This window comes from Schistocerca americana, chromosome 1 (genome assembly GCF_021461395.2).
Source record: "Schistocerca americana isolate TAMUIC-IGC-003095 chromosome 1, iqSchAmer2.1, whole genome shotgun sequence".
Classification (NCBI taxonomy): domain Eukaryota; kingdom Metazoa; phylum Arthropoda; class Insecta; order Orthoptera; family Acrididae; genus Schistocerca; species Schistocerca americana.
In genome coordinates this window covers 84,073,465-84,095,999 of record NC_060119.1, presented here as the reverse complement: position 1 = coordinate 84,095,999, position 22,535 = coordinate 84,073,465, and the positions used below count along the sequence as shown (strand labels likewise).

General features: G+C 43.3%; 1 protein-coding gene and 1 non-coding gene across 2 annotated transcripts in view; one reads left to right on the top strand and one right to left on the bottom strand.

The window, feature by feature from the left end:
* Window positions 1–22,535, top strand: part of LOC124548326 (heparan sulfate glucosamine 3-O-sulfotransferase 5-like) — a 143,359-nt gene that overhangs the window by 50,615 nt on the left and 70,209 nt on the right. The window lies entirely within an intron of this gene.
* Trnat-ugu lies at window positions 19,597–19,671 on the bottom strand. Its single transcript has one exon. It is a non-coding gene; the product is annotated as a tRNA-Thr (tRNA).

Genomic DNA, 22,535 nt, shown 5'->3' with positions numbered 1-22,535 from the left:
CTTCTCTTGGCCAGAAATGCCTTCTTTGCCATAGCGAGTCTGCTTTTGATGTCCTTGCTCCGTCCGTCATTGGTTATTTTACTACCTAGGTAACATAATTCCTTAACTTCATTGACTTCATGACCATCAATCCTGATGTTAAGTTTCTCGCTGTTCTCATTTCTACTACTTCTCATTACCTTCGTCTTTCACCGATTTACTCTCAAACCATACTGTGTACTCATTAGACTGTTCATTCCGTTCAGCAGATCATTTAATTCTTCTTCACTTTCACTCAGGATAGCAATGTCATCAGCGAATCGTATCATTGATATCCTTTCACCTTGTATTTTAATTCCACTCCTGAACCTTTCTTTTATTTCCATCATTGCTTCCTCGATGTACAGATTGAAGAGTAGGGGCGAAAGGCTACAGCCTTGTCTTACACCCTTCTTAATACGAGCACTTCGTTCTTGATCGTCCACTCTTATTATTCCCTCTTGGTTGATGTACATATTGTATATGACCCGTCTCTCCCTATAGCTTACCCCTACGTTTTTCAGAATCTCGAACAACTCGCTACATTTTATGTTGTCGAACGCTTTTTCCAGGTCGACAAATCCTATGAAAGTGTCTTGATTTTTCTTTAGCCTTGCTTCCATTATTAGCCGTAACGTCAGAATTGCCTCTCTCGTCCCTTTACTTTTCCTAAAAGCCTAGCGCATTCTCAATTTTCTTTTCCATTCTTCTGTATATTATTCTTGTAAGCAGCTTCGATGCATGAGCTGTTAAGCTGATTGTGCGATAATTCACGCACTTGTCAGCTCTTGCCGTCTTCGGAATTGTGTGGATGACGCTTTTCCGAAAGTTTGATGGTATGTCGCCAGACTCATATATTCTACACACCAACGTGAATAGTCGTTTTGTTGCCACTTCCCCCAATGATTTCTGATGGAATGTTATCTATCCCTTCTGCCTCATTTGACCGTAAGTCCTCCAAAGCTCTTTTAAATTCCGATTCTAATACTGGATCCCCTATCTCTTCTAAATCGACTCCTGTTTTTTCTACTGTCACATCAGACAAATCTTCACCCTCATAGAGGCTTTCAATGTATTCTTTCCACCTATCTGCTCTCTCCTCTGCATTTAACAGTGGAATTCTCGTTGCACTCTTAATGTTACCACCGTTGCAAAGGTTGTTTTGACTTTCCTGTATGCTGAGTCTGTCCTTCCGACAATCATACTTTTTTCGATGTCTTCACATTTTTCCTGCAGCCATTTCGTCTTAGCTTCCCTGCACTTCCTATTTATTTCATTCATCAGCGACTTGAATTTCTGTATTCCTGATTTTCCCGGAACATGTTTGTACTTCCTCCTTTCATCAATCAACTGAAGTATTTCTTCTGTTACCCATGGTTTCTTCGCAGCTACCTTCTTTGTACCTATGTTTTCCTTCCCAACTTCTGTGATGGCCCTTTTTAGAGATGTCCATTCCTCTTCAACTGTACTGCCTACTGCGCTATTCCTTATTGCTGTATCTATAGCGTTAGAGAACTTCAAACGTATCTCGTCATTCCTTAGTACTTCCGTATCCCACTTCTTTGCTTATTGATTCTTCCTGACTAATATCTTGAACTTCAGCGTTAGAGAACTTCAAACGTATCTCGTCATTCCTTAGTACTTCCGTATCCCACTTCTTTGCGTATTGATTCTTCCTGACTAATGTCTTGAACTTCAGCCTACTCTTCATCACTACTATATTGTGATCTGAGTCTATATCTGGTCCTGGGTACGCCTTACATTCCAGTATCTGATTTCGGAATCTCTGTCTGACCATGATGTAATCTAATTGAAATATTCCCGTATCTCCCGGCCTTTTCCAAGTATACCTCCTCCTCTTGTGATTCTTGAACAGGGTATTCGCTATCACTAGCTGAAACTTGTTACAGAACTCAATTAGTCTGTCTCCTCTTTCATTCCTCGTCCCAAGCCCATATTCTCCTGTAACCTTTTCTTCTACTCCTTCCCCGACAACTGCATTCCAGTCGCCCATGACTATTAGATTTTCTGTTGTGGACTGACATGACACCCAGTCCACAGTGACGGGTAACCGAAAGGCACGCGCTTAAACTCACGCAGGCTGGCGTGAGGTCTGAAACAGGATACGTAATGAATGCTATAAAGAAAAGTACGTAGCTTCTGGAATACTTAACTTTAATCCATCATTTGTATACATCGTTCTTGATGAAACATGCTTCATACGATAACTATCAATTGCTATGGCGCCTTGCTAGGTCGTAGCCATTAACTTAGCTGAAGGCTATTCTAACTATCTTCTCTGCAAATAAGCGAGGCTTCGTCAGTGTTGTATCGCTAGCTAAGTCGTCCGTACAACTGGGGCGGGTGCTAGTAAGTCTCTCGAGACCTGCCGTGTGGTGGCGCTCGGTCTGCGATCACTGACAGTGGCGACACGCGGGTCCGACATGTACTAATGGACCGCGGCCGATTTAAAGCTACCACCTAGCAAGTGTGGTGTCTGGCGGTGACACCACATTTTCGTCCCCCTTTACATACTGCATTACCCTTTCAATATCCTCATACACTTTCTCTATCTGTTCATGCTCAGCTTGCGACGTCGGCATGTATACCTGAACTATCGCTGTCGGTGTTGGTCTGCTGTCGATTCTGATTAGAACAACCCGGTCACTGAACTGTTCACAGTAACACACCCTCTGCCCTACCATCCTATTCATAACGAATCCTACACCTGTTATACCATTTTCTGCTGCTGTTGATATTACCCGATACTCATCTGACCAGAAATCCTTGTTTTCCTTCCACTTCACTTCACTGACCCCTATTATATCTAGATTGAGCCTTTGCATTTCCCTTTTCAGATTTTCTAGTTTCCCTACCACGTTCAAGCTTCTGACATTCCACGCCCCGACTCGCAGAACGTTATCCTTTCGTTGATTATTCAATCTTTTTCTCATGGTAACCTCCCCCTTGGCAGTCCCCTCCCGGAGATCCGAATGGGGGACTATTCCGGAATCTTTTGCCAATGGAGAGATCATCATGACACTTCTTCAATTACAGGGCACATGTCCTGTGGATACACGTTACGTGTCTTTAATGTAGTGGTTTCCATTTCCTTCTGCATCCTCATGTCGTTGATCATTGCTGATTCTTCCGCCTTTAGGGGCAATTTCTCACCCCTGAACCTCTATCCGCTTCTCCGCCCTCTTTTGACAAGGCCGTTGGCAGAATGAGGCTGACTTCTTATGCCATAAGTGTTCGGCCGCCAATGCTGATTATTTATCAAAATTTAGGCAGTGGCGGGGATCGAACCCGGGATTTGATTATGAATCAAAGACACTACCCCTAGACGAAAAGCGAAAAACAAGAAAAATTAACTTTAATTTAATACTTGCCGTAGATAACTTTAAACAAAGTGCAATCACAGCTAAAATGCTTTTCCATAGCTTATGGGCTTTCAAGCAGTAAAATAAAAATGATACTATGAATCCAACTGATAAACATACAGCTGAATATAAGCTCGTTAATACATTATAGCTGTATTAACCATTTCAGTCTTAATGAAAACGAATGATATGAAAAGTATGGCCTTATTAGAGAAATTTCGGCAGTGTCAAAGGACGTGAGAGTCGGCTTCCGAAGGAAGAAAAATTACGATTCAACGTCCCATCGACATCGATGTCATTAGAGACGGAGCACAAGCTCGGAATATTTCAAGGATTGGGAAAGACATTAGCTGCGCCCTTTCAAATGCATCCCGGCATACACCTGGAGTTACTTAGAGAGATCACGGAAACCGCAAATCAGGATGCTTGGACGCGGATTTGAACTGTCGTCCTCCCAAATGCGTGTCCAGTGTACAAAACATGCGCCACCTCGCCTTGTTGGCCGTCCGAAACGACGAGAGATGGGTGGATATCATGAATAGTTTGGCGCATACGGCAAACGCCGGGTAGTGTTTCCTTTCCCCTGTCTTTTCAGTATTCTGATTAGATGCAGATAGCTCACAGATCAAATTGATTACAAAACCGTAATGTTCGCCCCTCAGAAATAGTCGGAAAAAAGAAGTGACCGCACCTGGAAGGAAATTTCAAAACACAATTGCCAGATTCATCACATATTTTTATTGAAGCACAGGAAGATCACATAAAAGCTGACGACATTCTAGCGGTAGACATTACAAGGTAGACAGTGAGCTTGACGCTTTCGACGTGTGACATGATTTGCATCCATATCAAAGCAGATGATTACACTCTAATATTTTGACGTACGATACCTGGTAACACTACACATATTCTGTCGCTGAAAGCATCTGTTGTGTCGTCCTCATCAAAGAAACGTTTTGGAACGAGCAATTTTGCGTACGCTATACTCGACGCATAACAGAGTAATTAAATCTCTGAATAGAAGTATAGCCTTCCTTAAAATCTGTCACTCCTGAGTTAATTGTAAGCGTACAAGGAGTACAATTCAGAAGAGTTTCATTATTGGTTGCCAATTTGTCACTAATTAGTTATTACGATCTATTTAAGTAATCACGTAAATTTATTTCTCCTCTTCTCCTCTTCCAGAATTAGCATCCTTCATAGTATACAACAATATAGCAGTCTCTTGAACGTCTGAAACTTTTTAGCCACTTTTCCACGTGTTGAGCTAACACCATTCTACAGAAATTAGTTTTTTCTAGATGTAATGGTGCCTCTGGGCGGGCTTCTCACAATACTTTTGCTCACTGTGACTGTCTGTGTTTGGACGTATATATATTTTCGAAATAGACTGCTTGTGAAGTTCTGCAAGTCCCTTTTCTGTGTTAGAACTAACTATCTCGCCCGAGTAGGAAGAGCGAATGTTCATTTCCCTTAGTTCGCCCTACTCAAGGACGCATTTCTTCCGACGAGGCCAGCCTGTAAACTTGAATCGTTTCCTTGCAAAGAACCTGAATGGGCACACCTAGTAACAAAGAAACTCTTCCTGGGTGACGGATCAAAGAGGCCTTTTCTGAAGCATGAATGGAACAGAAATGCTCAAAGCTTTGTGAAGGAAAGGGGACGCAATTTCGTTCTAAGCACTTCAGTTCCGAGGTCGCAATATTTTATAGCTCCCCTCTCATTTATCGAATGAATTGTTCCCAACAAGCAGAGATTTCTCTACAATATATTGTGAATGCGGAAGCACGTAAGTTTTCTTAGATGTTGCAGCTCATCTAGCCTTTTCTGATGCCCCTGACCCCTCCATAGTTAAGCTATTTATTAATCCTTCTATAATAATGACTTTTTTCCTTATCGCTTCGTGTAGGCAAAATAGTTACATGAAGGCACAGTAAATGAATATGCTGTGTGTCTCACATCCACAGTGCCAGAATTACCTCGCGAGTAGGGCGTCCGAATTTCTTCGGGTAGAATACGTTATTGATCGGATTCGGTAGGCACGCTGATCAGCGCCGCCTGTATGTACACGATGTACACGAAACAGGAACAAGGTGGAAAGCATTTTGAGCTTTTATTAAGGTAAACAAAAAACAAGTAATAACTTAAAGCAAACAAAATCATTCATAAATTAACAATCACAATTTCTTTATGTTTTAAAGTGACGAAGCGTTACTTTTGTTTGCAATTTTACTGGCAAGGAAAAGTTACATTCCAGTTACAGCATTAAAGATATACAACTTAATGCCATTCACGTTTTGCTTCAGTGTTACCTTGAATCCTGCCCTTTTTTCTATACGTTTATTTACTTTGACTAATATCTTACGTAAGATGCTGTATTTATGCTTATTCAACGTATGTTCAAAAGCTCATCCCCAGCCTTTCATGTCAAGTGTAAAATTAGGGGCAAAAATGATGGCAATTACTTGTGCCGTCCAGTATGTGACTATAAAATTCACGTTTTGGAGGGATGGGTGAGCAAGCTATTGCGTGTTCTACTACATTCATTTTATCAAGCAAGTTTTCAGTCACTGGTGCTTTTTATTTATTTGTGCATATGCCTACTTTTGTAGTTTTTTCTGTCATTATCTTCTATTTCTTATTGTATTTCACGACTGACTGAACACAGCCTTTTGTCCGAAAGTTTATAGTACAACACAGGTCTTGCTGTCGTGATTTTTGTAGAGTGGGGAGGGAGAGAGGGAGCGGCATGTTGGTGACAACGATACATTGTTTGTATAAGAGTCCCGAACTATATTATTTACTGACCTACTATCTGAAAACGACCCGCTTCGCTTGTCCCTTATTTATTTTCTAGAGTATACATTACTTGACAGTTACATCTTGAAGGCACGTGTTACTGTTGTTTACCTGCTCTGGACTGCCTTAACAGGTACGACATGTTAACGGACTAAGAACTTTTAGCATTGCACTCGATAATGGCATAAAAGCCGAAAACTAGATGTTACAGAAGATAAATGCATTAACACAGTCATTGGCGGTTTATTCTTTCAAAACCTCTATTTATCTGTTTTTTGAGAACATTCCAGATAACATGCGAAATTGTGAAGACCAGCACTTAAAAAAATCTTAGAAATATTAGTATATCACGCTCAGAAATACTCTCGAATGCTCAGAAATAAAGTACCGTTAAATCCACTTAAGTATTCAAAAATTACTTAATTTTGCGTAAAGGTCTATCACTTTCTTAATAATTTCTTTGTAGAACGCCGAGAACATTCCGAAACAGTCGAGGGCATTCTAACAAATTCATAAATATTGGAGAATATTAAAGAAGTCTGGAATATCTAGAACATTACAGAATATTGTAAGACGTTCCAGAACATTCGGAAATGTTAAAGAACACTTCAGGATAATCTATGTCACACTGGAGTATTCTAGAATATTGGAGAATATTTTGGAACATTCGAAAACATTCGTTAACGTTGATGATATTTGCAAAAGCTCGAAAATATTGTAGATCAATCTCGAATTTTTGTGGTGGTGGTGGTGGTTTTTGGGGGAAGGAGACCAGACAGCGAAGTCATCGGTCTCATCGGATTAGGGAAGGACGGGGAAGGAAGTCGGCCGTGCCCTTTGAAAGGAACCATCCCGGCATTTGCCTGGAGCGATTTAGGGAAATCACGGAAAACCTAAATCAGGATGGCCGGACACGGGATTGAACCGTCGTCCTCCCGAATGCGAGTCCAGTGTCTAACCACTGCGCCACCTCGCTCGGTCCAATTTTTGTCCCTTGATGTACAAACTGAAGCGAAAGAGACGGAAGATGTCTGGTGACAATCACAACGTGACGGCGACCACTTAAAACATTCATATCGTCGTAACAACATCACTATCTCCACCACAACTGGGGAACCACGGGTACCGCCAAACACAAAAACCAGTGATTGGTGGTGAGTAGGTTTGGAGGTAACGTAAGCTTTTCCCACAAACAGTTTGATAATGTCAGCCAGTTCCTATCAAACGTGAATTTAAAAAGAATGAATCTTATAAAACAGAAACTGTAATGCTAACCTAATTCACCACATTCTCAGTACACCTATATTTATTTTAGCGAAACAAAAATTCTACTTTATTTTCACTCTACAACATCCTAGAAGTAACATTTTAGCTAGTCTCGGTCACAGAGGTACTAGACTCCCAGCTGCTTAACCAACTTTCCACAAGAGGTCGATTGGTGCGATGCCCTCTTCTGATACCACTATCTTCGAACCCAACACTTGCAGTTCCAAAACGAGACTTTACTCCTGGACGGAGGTTGGATGGCTACCATGTAGTATAGCTCCCACGGGGCTGCTGGGATGGGTAGCGGGGCTACAGCGGTATGCACGTGCAAACCACGCTTACATATATAGGGTGCCCCAAAAACACCGACTTAGTATGTTGTGCGGGAGGACAAACTGATCCGTTTTGAAGATGGAACCCATATCCGGAAACGCACGGCTTGGGCTATGGAGAGCGTCAAAGTCTGAGAAGAAAGGGTTGCGACGGTTTGTTCCGATTCGGTTTCGTGTCTGAATCGGAATGTGTGCAACACTTTACCCATTTGTGTAGTGCGGATGGAGACTTGAGGCTAAAACATTTCTGCGCATGCGCTACACTTCTCCGTGCAACCCTTGTGCACGTCCTAGCGCGGCCCGTTTTGTCTGCCAGTGCAGTAACGTAGTTGACGACAGTGCGACGTGTACCTGCGGAAATGACCGACATGGTGTTTCCATTCAGCAAAGTGGATTGCAGTGGGAGAGCTGCTGCAAGATTGTATGCAGAACGTTTTCCAAACAGACGTATCCCACGTCTCAGAAAAGCTGGAAATTTGCGCATAGGTATGTTCTGCCCGAGGTCTGAGCATTGGACAGCAAAGCCATAGCACCTTGTTCTTGGTACTTGCGAACACTTTACTCAGTCTACTTTGCTCCCACTGGTAGTTGCCGAAACGTGATTAGACTGGTCCAATTTCGGCTCAAACACTATATAGTTGGAGGAGGACGTGCCTACACTGTTCGAAGAGGACCCAGCCACCAGCACTCGGCAATGTGCAATGTTTCGGCAGCTACCAGTGGGTGCCCAGTAGACTGAGGGAAGTGTTCGCAAGTACCAAGAACAAGGCGCTATGGCTTTGCTGCCCAATGCTCAGACCACGGGCAGAACACACCTATGCGCAAATTTCTAGGCGCTGCACACGAGTAAAAGTGCCGTGTGGCGCGTTGTCCATGAACACCGGCTTCATCCATACCATCTGCAGAAAGTCCAGGCATTACGGGGGCAGGACTACCCACGACGGATACAGTTTGCGCAGTGCAACAATGCGTACTCCAGCCACAGTTCCCGAGCTTAGAACCATTCACGAATGAACGCACGTTTACTAGAGGCGGCATATTAAACTTGCACAACATGCATGTTTGGGCGGACGAAAATCCGCGTGCGTAGGTGGTTCAAAATCACCAACTGAGGGTCTGTATTAACATCTGGACCGGCATGATTGGTGACCGTGTCACTGGGCCATATCTACTGCCAAACAGACTAACAGGACAGATCTACCTCACTTCTGTTAGATATGTTTTGCCTACCCTACTGGATGCAGTGCTACTAAATGCTCGAATGGGCATGTGGCTGCAACACGCCGAAGCTTCTTCTCACTTTGATGTCGATTTGCGAAAGCACCCCAACGTCGCTTACCCCAATAGATGAATCGGCAAGAGTGGACCAGTTCCATGGCCAGCATGTTCGCTACATCTGACACCTCTCTAGTGTTTTCTATGGGTTAGTATAAAGAGTAAGGAGTATGGCACACCTGTAACGTCAGTGGATGACCTTATTGTCGATCCACAGATCAATTAAAATACTTAGAAGACAACAGCACTATGTTGGCTCACGTGCATGGAGCTTAACACCGTCGAAGTAGACTCTGCATTTACGTAGGTGGTACGCTGTTCGAAGCCCGTTTGTAATGTAGACTGCACTTTGTGCTACACATGTTGGGTTTAATGACGTAATGTGGAACTCACACCCATCTCACACTTCGATGCTCTCCGGTGCCCATGCTGTGCATTTCCGGATGTGGACTAATTCTTGAAACCCAACCGGTTTGCCTTCCCTCACATCACACTAAAAGCTGTCAATGTTTTATGGGCATGCTGTGTTATACAGGGTGTTTCCGTTAGAGCGTGCAAAAGTATAACAGGAAATAGAGAATGCTACACTGACCAATTTGAGATGCGCAATCTGGAATCGGAGAAGCCACTTTAAGGACATATGGAAGTAGATTTGCTTACTGGTTTGTCTGGTATTACAGTTTTCAGCTTATTTGCAACTAACTTGCGTATAAGTTTACGCGTACTGTGCTATTTATTTACATGTACATTCTTTATTTCCTGCAAGGAAACAAGGCCGAGTCTGATTACCAGAAAGTCATGATGCAGGTTTTGCTTACTTTACGTGTCCATAAGGTGGCTCTGTTGTATCGTATTTACATTGTCTCGTGATAGAACGTCCTACGAATCAACGACAGACCCATTCATTACTCGGAGGCATACAGTAGATTACGATGGAGCAGTAACGGTACAGTACTTCCTGGTCACTGGATTGGAAGGAGAGTTCCTATTCCATGGCCTGCGAGGTCACCTGACCAGAATCTCCCTGATTATTTCCAATGGGGATATCTAAAGTCACTTGTGTATGAGACTCCAATGGTTGCGGAGACGGAATTAATTGTCAGAATTGTAGTTGCCCGTGATGTGATTCGAAACACACCAGGGATATTAGTCAGGTTGCGCCAGAATCTTGTTCGTCGATGTCATGCTTGCATTGAGGTTGATGGCTGTCAGTTTGAGTACATTTTGTAAGATACAGTACAAATGGTACGTTCATTGTGTCAATGATGGTATTTGCAGTTAACTAATGTAAATAGAAAGTACGTAGTAATATGATTTCATTCCTATTATCTCCCTAAGCTGGCTTCTGCGACCCCAGGTTCCCTTCCTCACACTGTTCCCACCTCAAATTGTTCAGTGGAGCTTCCTCTATATACTGTTAAATTTTTGCACGCTCTTACGGAAACACCCTATATGCCGGTATTGATTAGACTGGCACCTAGCCTGAGTTGGTAGCAAACGTAAAGCTGCCAATACCGACAACTCTATTAGTTTTCTATCGATTCTGTTACTTCCATGAGCCACCCCGCCGAGTCTTCTTAAAAGTCAATGTGTATCTTGTTATCTCTCTCTCGTTATCTGCGGACTGTTCAGATCGACTCACATTGGACATCATGCAGCGAAGCGGAACAGAACGTCACAATAAAAATTCCTCAGGAAGAAACTTTTGACGTTGACGTCGGCTGCTAACATTGGAAGTTACGTTGTTCTCGCTGCATCCAGTCATGTTGTAGCAGCGGATTGTGTGCTGCTGCACTTGCTTAAGCCCTCTTTTGTTACTTTATTTTCGTTGTATACTGCGCAGTACTTAATATTCTTCCTTCCCACAAAAGAGTCACTATTTCGGAGCCAAAAACTGTTCAGATTTTACGAAAACTGGACATAAAGAAAGTCTTCATTGTTCAATAACAACAAAATCGTATGAAGTTTTTTTATATAAGAATTTTTCGTTGATTGAGAAGGAATTCAACGTACAAAGGACGAACCCAAAACATGATATGCACCAACTTCGGGATATTGTTTGATCTGTTTACATATATATACATACATTTTCTCGGATAAACTGTAATGTGGTCATATCATTTTGATATTTCTATGTTACTGATATGCATGTCAGAGAGAGAGCAAGTTAGTTTGCTATTAAACAATCTCTGGTCTTGTCGTGGCACAGTCTTTGCCTCTGCACAATCTGATACATTTATTAGTTGAAGTTTGATAGGTGATGGACGTATTCTTCAGTACTGTGTTGACTTGGGATTGTATCTGTTACATGAAGAAAGATTTATTGTAAAGGACATCACGGATGAATAAGATGTATATATTAGAACGTGGAGAGAATATACATTTCGAATAATGTTATTATTTTTTGAAGAGAAGATGTTTGAGGTAAGAATGCAGCGCTTCGCAGCTAGTTTGTCGGAATGGTTATTGTCAGCTAGTTAACTTGCTCAGAGCTGTAAGAAAGACCGCCCCACTTCCCTGAATCGGGCATTAACATATTAATTGATTAATCTGTTTGATTTTTATAGAAATTCTCTGTTAACATTGTACTCTTTTTAAATCACTGTTCATTTTGTTAAGCATAGTATTGTTCAGACGTATGTTATGTGTGATGATCATGCGAAATTTTACTGTGTCTTGTTCAATATATACCTCATTCTGAAATCGTGTCTTGGAATATCGTTTCGGAGGAATAGTTACCCTCCCCATCCCACTGTTTGTCATTACATATTATCAACATTCACAGTTTGAATATAGTTTGGAAATGTTATTTAGAAATAGAAATCTAGTTTCGCCGCTGTCTACTTGCTGTCTGCTGTTGTATTTTCGAGAAATCTGCAACAGTGTTGTCAAGACGCGGGGTAAATGGAAATTTACATAGGGCCAGTAATTGTTGTATTTCAATTGTGCATTCAACATAGACAAGTTGCATTCAGATCTGTTACACATCAGTTCAGATTAGGTTCTGCCGGCTGGAGTGGCTGAGCGGTTCTAGACGCTTCAGTCTGGAACCGCGCGACTACTACGGTCGGAGGTTCGATTCCTGCCTCGGGCATGGACGTGTGTGATGTCCTTAGGTTAGTTAGGTTTAAGTAGTTCTAAGTTCTAGCGGACTGATGACCTCAGATGTTGTCCCACAGTTCTCAGAGCCATTAGGTTCTGTTTAGTCAAAGATTAGCGTACGAGTTTAAGTTGGATTACAGTTTGTGGAGAACACAGTTTTGGTCATACGTAGGCTGTTAAGGAGTGGAAGCCAAAGTTGGGCTAAATGTCATACAGAAACAAAAATAGTGAAGAGGATGAAAAGTGAATGTATGAAGATAGTAACTGTTCTCGAAAGAACAGATACCATTGATGACCGTGCAGCTTCTCTAGAATAAACGATAATTAATTGAAACCCTCAGCTGCCGACAGGTGTTGTTGATATACCTCGATGGGGACAGCTGAAAATGTGTGCCCCGACTGGGACTCGAACCCGAGATCTCCTGCTTACATGGCAGTAGCTCTGTCCATGTGAGCCACCTTAGATGGCGCGAGTAATGAGTGGATGGGCAAATATCTATTAGGAACATTACGTATGTAGATTGTGGATAGTTGGGAATGTAGGTCTCACGGGAAGTGTGCATTCGCGCTATTCATCTGTGTCGTCGGTGGCTCTGATAGCCGGCACAGTAGCTCAGCGTGTTCGGTCAGAGGGTTTAGCTACCCTCTGTAACAAAAAAACTGAGTAAACGGATCAACGAACAACCTGAGAGAGTGTTAGCGGACTTCCGCCACGAACAAATTGAACGAACATTATAGAACAAAATGAGATTAAAACAAAGATGGATAGAGCGTCTACCATGTAAGCAGCAGATTCCGGGTTCGAGTCCCGGTCGGGGCACGCACTTTCAGCTGTCTCCATCGAGGTATAGCAACAACACCTGTCGGCAGCTGAAGGTTTCAATTGATTATCATGAATAATGAATGTTGATATTTTGAAACGTGTGGACAACAATTTTGACGTTTTGTTTAGTGTTCGATAGGTGTGTACTTTTTTAACACACGGCCTTTTGTCAATAACAACTGTTACAAATTTGCATTTGGTGATTAACAAACTCCCGCTGTTAGTTATGTTACATTCAGAGTTCCACAAGACGGACGGACGGCATCTAATAACCTCGCTTTCGCCGTCCAGTGCCGCGCTCAGCCACGGAACGTTACTTTGACTTCCCACCTAGTGTGACTTCCCACGCCGATCCGTTGATGTTCAGCACAGGCGGCCAGCGGCCACTGCGGAGGAACCAGCACAGTGGAGCACTGGCCGGCCCGGTGACTTGCGACGTCGTGGGGCGCCGGGCGCCCCAGGGGCGTCGCAAACACCGGCCGCCCCCATTACACTACGTCAGCCTCCCCCCCCCCCTCCCCCAACCCCCCTTCACAGACCCCACACAGCCACGCAGCTCGGGCACACGCGAAACAAAGTTGGCTGCAAACTGGCCGGGCAGCCGCAGATTCACGGCTCACACTCACATACCCCCTCCGCCACCCGACCTTCTCTCTCTCTCTCTCTCTCTCTCTCTCTGTCTCTCTCTCTCTCTCTCTCTCTCTCTCTCTCTCTCTCTCTCCCCCCCCCTCTCTCTCTCTCATCTCTCGACTCTGTTACTGTAAGTAACCCGTCTTGTGCTGACCACCATTACTTACTTTTTTACTTGGAACATACGCGTCCCAGCGCTTTCCGCGTTACATTTATAACGTACCACTGCTCTTCCGCAAAATAGAGAGACTACATCTGTTGGCGTTGCTACCGTGCTCCAAATGGACAAACGCCTGAACAATGGCACAAGCCCGAAACCGTTGGTACATTAAATAAAATCAGCTTTTGTTGTGACTGGTAGCGATTATTATTGCACGCTCTATAAAGGAACAATCGCAGAGTTGAACTACATCCATTTTGGAAAAAAAAACCGTTTGTTTTCCTTTCGTCATTCTCATACACTGAAGAGCCAAAGAAATTGGTACACCTGCCTGATATCGTGTTGGGGCCTCGCGAGCAAGCAGAAGTGCCACAACACGACGTAGCATACACTCGACTAATGTCTGAAGTGCCCGACCGGTCTAACGCACCGCTTTCCGGGCGGGAAGGAACGCCTGGTCCCCGGCACGAATCCGCCCGGGGGACTTGTGTCGCGGTCCGGTGAGCCGACCAGTCTGTGGATGGTTTTTAGGCGGTTTTCCACTGCCTCGGCGAATGCGGGCTGGTTCCCCTTATTCCGCCTCAGCTACACTATGTCGGCAATTGCTGCGCAAACAACATCTCCACGTACGCGTACCACCATTGCTCTACCACTCAAACGTCTGCTGGTCTGGTGTGAGACGTTCCCTGGGGGGGGGGGGGGGGGGGGGTCCACCGGGGGCCGAACCGCACAATAACCCTGGGTTAGGTGTGGGGTAGTCGTCGTGGGGTTGTGGACCACTGCGGCTGCGGCGGGGACAGAGCCTCTCCGTCATTTCTAGGCCCCCGGTTAACATGCAATACAATGTCTGAAGTAGTGCTGAAGGGAAATGACACCATGAATCCTGCAGGGCTGTGTATGAATCCGTAAGAGCAAGAAGGAGATCTCTTCTGAACAGCACGTTGCAAGCCATCCCACATGTGCTCAATAATGTTCATGTCTGTAGAGTTTGGTAGCCAGCGGAAGTGTTTGGACACACAATGTTTCTGCGTCCACTGTGTAGCAATTCTGCACGTGTGGGTGTCGAATTGTCCTGTTGGAATTGCCCAAGTCCATCTGAATGCACAATGGACCTGAATGGCTGCAGGTGATCAGACAGGATGCTTACGTACGTGTCACCTGCCACAGTCGTACCTATACGTATCAGGGGCCCAATATCACTCCAGCTGCACAAGCCCCACATCATTCAAGAGCATCCACCAGCTTGAACGGTCCCCTACTGACATAGAGGGTCCATGGATTCACGAGGTTGTCTCCATACCCGTACACGTCCATCCGATCGATACAGTTTGAAAGGAGACTCGTCCGACCAGGCAACGTATTTCCAGTTATCAACAGTCCAATGTCAGTGTTGACGGGCCTAGGCGAGGCGTAAAGCAATATGTCAAGGGTACGCGAGGGGCCTTAGGCTCGGAAAGCCCATATCGATGATGTTCAATGGTTTGCACGCTGACACTTGGTGATGACCCAGCATTGAAATCTGCAGCAATTGTCAGGGTTCGGCCGTGAAATGGTCGTACGGAAAAAAACCCACTTCATCGCTATCTCGGCGATGCTGTATCCCGTCGTTCGCAAGGCGACTATAACGCCACGTTGAAACTCACTAAAATCTTGATTACCTCTCTGTGTAGCAGCAGAAACCGATCTAGCAACTGTGCCAGACACTTGTCTTATATAGGCATTGCCGACCACTGTGCCGTATTCTGCCTGTTCACATATCTCTGTATTTGAATATGCATGCCACTTCAGTGTATATTGGATGAATATACACTTCGTATTTGATGGCTGTTAGTTATGCTACCATTAGATATACAAATAGTTTCTGTCTCTAATACTTCTCCTACTGTGTTAAACCTTTATCATAAAATTGTACTTCTTGATGAGTAGATTAAATTTTTCTATTCGGTCAATGATTATATGGAATACTGAAAGTCAAATTTTTTTCAGCCTAGTCGCATGGTAACACAGATTCGTCGAATCATTCACATAACTGGATAGACAGTGCGTGTGATTGTACCTTCGTTTTTAGTCAGCGAAATACTGCATTGTCTTACTCTTTTCGGAAATCCGCTATTGTAAGATGTCGCGTGTCAATAAAGCAAGAAGCAAGCTTTGTTTGACACGAGTTATTTTTTCTGCTTTGCACAGTTCAATTTCAGGCAGCGAGTACGACATTCAGTTCGCACAGAACTGACAGGTGATGGAAGGTTGCCAAGTGCTCGAGGACATACACAAAGCAGTACACAATTACAGACAAATTGGCGGAAGTTATTTCGGCGCTTACTTCGAATGCCGCCAGTGCCGCATGCAGGGCTTTGCGTTGAAGTGTCAGTCGTAGCGCTGTTACGTTTCATCCCCGCTTAAAATAAGCAATATCTCTGAGGAAAAGAACAGGGAGCTGGGAGACGCTTCTCGATGCGAACGAGGCCTCGCTGCAGCGGGCGATTACTTCTCAACGAGCGCCGAAAGGAGGCGGTGGAGAGGAGGAAGAGTGGGGGAGGGGGAGGAGGAACAGAAGAAAAAGCTCGGCAGTTCGTGAAGTATTCACCACAGCGCGCAGGAACCCCGGATTAATATCTTATGTAATTTCTCGTCGCGAGCGAAGGAACCCAGGCACCATGCCTGAAGTGATGTTTTCCACGGATCAGACTGCCATTTCATTGGCCATCGACGCGTAAGGGGGGCGGGGGTGCAGGGGGGGGGGGGGGCGATGAGGGTAGAAGGCAACCGAGATGAAAAGATACAGAAGGTAAAATTGTTAGAGGAATGCGCGAGAATCGTATGACCCGGTTCAAATAAATGGCTCTGAGCACTATGGGACTCAACTGCTGAGGTTATTAGTCCCCTAGAACTTAGAACTAGTTAAACCTAACTAACCTAAGGACATCACAAACATCCATGCCCGAGGCAGGATTCGAACCTGCGACCGTAGCGGTCTTGCGGTTCCAGACTGCAGCACCTTTAACCGCACGGCCACTTCGGCCGGCTGTATGACCCGGAAGTAAGGGCATTTCTGAAAAACAGAAGCTTCCGCGGAATTATACTGCTCACAAGGAACGTTTCCAAACTGAATAAAAATTATTTTAAAATACAAAAATATGTATATTCTACCTCGTATCAACGTATTTTGTCTATAAAACAAGGTACTCACGACATATTAAAGCAAAAAGTTTAACAAAAGAGAACCATCACCAAGCAAATACTGAAACGGATCTTCACTTTCTGAAACACAGGAATAATCTTCACAGTAAATAAACGCCAGAAGATAACTCTTATGTAAAAAGCGTTCTAACTGAATGCAGAAACGTAGTAAATAAACACGCAACAGTCTGTAACAATACACTCCTAATAACCATAAAAGAAACTAACAAATGATAAAGAACTGGATTAAAAACGACACACACACAAAAGATACCTTTCTACATACGTTTACCTTTCCATCACATTGATAAACGTCCACTGAAAACACTTTGGCAGATTCCGGCCTCAGTATTCAGAGCTACGTGGCGTATGAATCATAAATAAGACGGTTTAACAGTTGAACGACTCTCAGCTGCTAATGGGTTGACAATTCTAACAATCCTACCACAACAAAGGTCAAAATTTAATAATGATTGTGGTGTTGCTCACACTGCTAAATACTGCATTTTCGGGCAACAACAAAGTTATTATGTGGCAGGTGTCATTAGAGCACAGTTAATAAAGTCATTTCACGTAATAATCAACAAACTAGGCGCTCATCTTTTCGTGTTTCCCACGCTGGTCTCGTTGTAAAATCATGGGTCAATCGTCGAAAATCTAGGTGGTGATGATTCCAAGCTCGGATGCAAGGAGGCCTAGGCTTTATTCTGCTATATTCAAAAGTTTTATAGATGTGTTTCACAAACCATTCTTGAAGATTAAACCTTTGAAAGTTAGCACAATGGTGATGTAAAAAATAATCAGCACTCCGAATTTAAGTTACACTTCCTTTTTATTGCTTTATCGCGTAACACACATAACATCACTTCACAATACAAAACCTACTTGAAAACATCTTCCTCACTGTTAAAGTTCACATTTTATAAGCTGACTACAATATGCGTCTTACCAACATGACGTCCAAACTTGACCTTCTCAAGGTCCGACTCTCTAACAACTAACTGCTTACGCGCCCCAAAAATCAAGAGTTACAAGTACCTCAAATATCATAGTGACAAAATAAAGAATACACATAAGAATAATATCATTGCAACATAAACATATCGATGTATCAAAGTACTTCTACATTAATGAAATCAAATCTGAATGTTGTCTCAAAAATATGTCAACTACTTTACAGAAACACAGTAGAATATTGCTGGTATGGAGAGGTTGAGTTGAGGTGCCGTAATGGTTACGTAATTCAAGTACCATTACACAATGAAACAGTATACAGCACTGGTTTTACACTTTTAATGTCACCCAAGCACAACAAAATGTCTTAAATTTCAAATCAGTGATCGCTAGTCTAACAATTACCCTATCACACAACAGTCCCCTAGTAACATTTAACACTCACTATGCTTCATTTCGTTTCTTCACCTTGTCACATGATAGTCTTCAATTCACAGATTCATAATATGCAGATATTATTTAAAGTAAAAAGTAAATTACAATAACAATAGGAGAAAATTCAAGACGTTGTTAACTTTTTGACACATAGGAAAGTAAACGTACTGAACTGCGGGCAAGCATGAAGTTAATTACAACAGAATTTAAAATTATCTTTTTTCGTTGTGTGACAAACTACAGCGAGGATCAGAACTCCAGAGGTTTTTCAGTGATACCTTCTGAGTATTTTGTTGTGAGAGACACACGGTCTACGGCAGTTCGTTATAGAGAAAAAACGTAATTATCATTTATTCGGTATGTTACCTTGCTTCTGTGAAAATATCTTTACAATAGTGTAAACGCCTGTAATCTATAATATCCAAAACGTGCAACACGGAATAACGGAACAATTCTCAGACGAAACACGTGCACTTTTATCACGTGTGTTCAACCTGCTCTGTCAGCACGTAACAGAAGCAAAATCTAAAGAAATTAGCATTCCTTAATCTTTCACTACACGAACAAAGCTGTAGATATAGATTCGTAAAGTTACCGTCCGTTAGTCCATAACTTGCGTTTCTTCTCCTAGTTATACTATCTCCAAACGAGCCAGCACAAGCCTCTCGTCGCCGAGCGCGTGTGGGAGGAAAGTTGGAGGAATAGGCGGGTGTCTGCGAACGCCGAGCAAAACGCCGCTACAATACAATAAATTCGGCGCGGCAGGTATTCCGGACAATAAATCATTCAGAGCACGGTAGATAGCAACCGACGGATACCACAGTATTTTCTCCGGCGTAAATAATTTATCATCGGGCGCGGCCTTCGCATCGAATTAGGTCGCCGCTTGCGAGGTCGCATTTCTGGGACGCAAAAGTGGTCCCAGGCCACCTGCTGGAGCACCGCACCGCACTGTCCAGCCCCCCTCCCCCCCCCCCCCTCTTTCCCTCGTCACGCTGATGGTGTGCAGAACTGATCGGCGGATCGTCTTCCGAATAGCGTTGCGCTCAACCAAAACTCCGGTTCGGTGCACAAACAACATAGAAATCTATATATACGAAGACAGTAACTTGTTCTCGAAAGAACAGTTACTGTTGATGACCGTGGAGCTTTTTCCCTGGAATAAATGATGACTAACTGAAAACCTCAGCTGCCGACAGGTGTTATTGATATACCTCGATGTGGACAGCTGAAAATGTGTGCCCCGACCGGGACTCGAACCCGGGATCTCCTGCTTACATGGCAGACGCTCTATCCATCTGAGCCACCGACGACACAGATGAACAGCGCGACTGCAGGGACTTATCCCTTGCACGCTTCCCGTGAGACTCACATTCCCAACTGTCCACAATTCTACGTATGTATTGTACCTTATAGACATTTGCCCACCCACTCATTACTCGCGCACGCTTTGGCGATTCCCGTACGAGTTTGGGCAACCTGTGCGCATTCGCACAGGCGAAGGTCAATGGCTGGGTAGCCTTTAACTATATATACGAAGACAGTAACTTGTTCTTGGAAGAACAGTTACTGCTGATGACCGTGTAATGAGTGGGTGGGCAAATGTCTATAAGGTACAATACATGTGTAGAATTGTGGACAGTTGGGAATGTGAGTCCCACGGGAAGTGTGCAAGGGATAAGTCCCTGCAGTCGCGCTATTCATCTGAATTTCGGTCAGAGGGTTACGTACCCTCTGTAATAAAAAAAACTGAGTTAATCGATCATCAACGACTTATCCCTTGCACGCTTCCCGTGGGACTCACATTCCCAACTTAAAAAAAAAAAGAAGATGGATAGAGCGTCTGCCATGTAAGCAGGAGATCCCGGGTTCGAGTCCCGGTCGGGACACAGATTTTCAGCTATCCACATCGAAGTATATCAACAACACCTGTCGGCAGCTGGAGTTTTCAGTTAGTCATCATTTATAACAGAGAAATCGGTAGGAGTATCTGTGGAATTGGTGAATATGTGAAAAAGAAACCGGGAGACGACGACTTCTCCTTGTTCTTTGTTTGGCTATTCTACACATAATTACAATCGTACGTCATTCAGTGTTAGTGAGCAAGCAGTAAAGGAAACAAAAGAAAAATTCGGAGTAGGCATTAAAATTCATGGAGAAGAAGTAAAAACTTTGAGGTTCGCCGATGATATGGTAATTCTGTCAGAGACAGCAAAGGACTTGGAAGAGCAGTTGAACGGAATGGACAGTGTCTTGAAAGGAGGATATAAGATGAACATCAACAAAAGCAAAACGAGGATAATGGAATGTAGTCAAATTAAATCGGGTGATGCTGAGGGGATTAGATTAGGAAATGAGACACTTAAAGTAGTAAAGGAGTTTTGCTATTTAGGGAGCAAAATAACTGATGATGGTCGAAGTAGAGAGGATATAAAATGTAGACTGGCAATGGCAAAGAAATCGTTTCTGAAGAAGAGAAATTTGTTAACATCGAGTATAGATTTAAGTGTCAGGAAGTTATTTCTGAAAGTATTTGTTTGGAGTGTAGCCATGTATGGAAGTGAAACATGGACGATAACCAGCTTGGACAAGAAGAGAATAGAAGCTTTCGAAATGTGGTGCTACAGAAGAATGCTGAAGATAAGGTGGGTAGATCACGTAACTAATGAGGAGGTATTGAATAGGATTGGGGAGAAGAGAAGTTTGTGGCACAACTTGACTAGAAGAAGGGATCGGTTGGTAGGACATATTTTGAGGCATCAAGGGATCACAAATTTAGCATTGGAGGGCAGCGTGGAGGGTAAAAATCGTAGAGGGAGACCAAGAGATCAATACACTAAGCAGATTCAGAAGGATGTAGGTTGCAGTGGGTACTGGGAGATGAAGAAGCTTGCACAGGATAGAGTAGCATGGAGAGCTGCATCAAACCAGTCTCAGGACTGAAGACCACAACAACAACAACAACAACAGCAAAATATAAATTGCATTTTACAAGTGATACACATTAGTTGATCCCGTAACTTCTGCACTTTTACGTAATCAAAGCAGTTACCTTTGATGCAAGTACAGTTTACGTGCAAAAATATAAAAATGTACACAATTATTGCTGTTATTTTGAACTCAATATAACGTTCATCACGATCAAGGGCAAGAGTTTCCTGTTATTATCTGCAAGTGTGAAGTTGTATATGAATAACAGAAACATGTTTTATATTAGTTCGACACAAAATGTTGAAGCATAGCAGTGTACAATAATTCTGCATTTTTTTATTATTTTTGCTATCTCGTCTTTCTCTTTCTTGCTATAAATCAATCCGAATACAAGCAGAATTAAACACTGACTGTTTCAATTTTGCTATAAATACTGTTTACTTCTAAGTACGAGACACGAGGATAACTACGTAGAACAAAAATGTGACGTGGCTTATGTTGCTCTTCATATATCCTCACTCATTTTGCAGACAATTCACCTCTTCTAGCTTGTAGGGGCATCTATAAAACACTTACCTCATACGCAGGCAAAGCGATCTATGCTTACTTATGACAGCCTAGGGTAGTTTTACAAGTCTACTTCTACGCGTTGTGTTAGGATAAGCTGCGCGGGATTAGCCGAGTGGTCTAGGCGCTGCAGTCATGGACTGTGCGGCTGGTCCCGGCGGAGGTTCGAGACCTCTCTCGGGCATGGGTGTGTTTGTCCTTAGGATAATTTAGGTTAAGTAGTGTGTAAGCTTAGGGACTGATGACCTTAGCAGGTAAGTCTCACAAGATTTCACACACATTTGAACATTTTGTTAGGATAGCCATAGCAATTGAAGGGATACCATGCCAAGGCGGCTAAGCGCCAGTTTTGCAATAACTGTGTTTTCTATTTGGTTAGGTGGTATGTGAACAGAGCTTTTACGTACTAAAACAGCTATCTCCAACTGGCACTGATGTAGGTGCTACAAAGGTCAGTAGATGGATTGAGAGTTAACTTCTGTGACTTCTTAATGCTAAATGTGATAATTGCAGAATGCATAACACGAACTGGCTATACTGGACTTAGATATTATACACTTACGCTTGCTCCTGCCGTTTTGTAGCCTCAAGTGTCTTCACTGGCCGTACAATCGATAATGGAAACAATATGAGTAATTCGTAATTTTAAAAACAAGCAAAAGTGAGAAAGGATTTCGTTC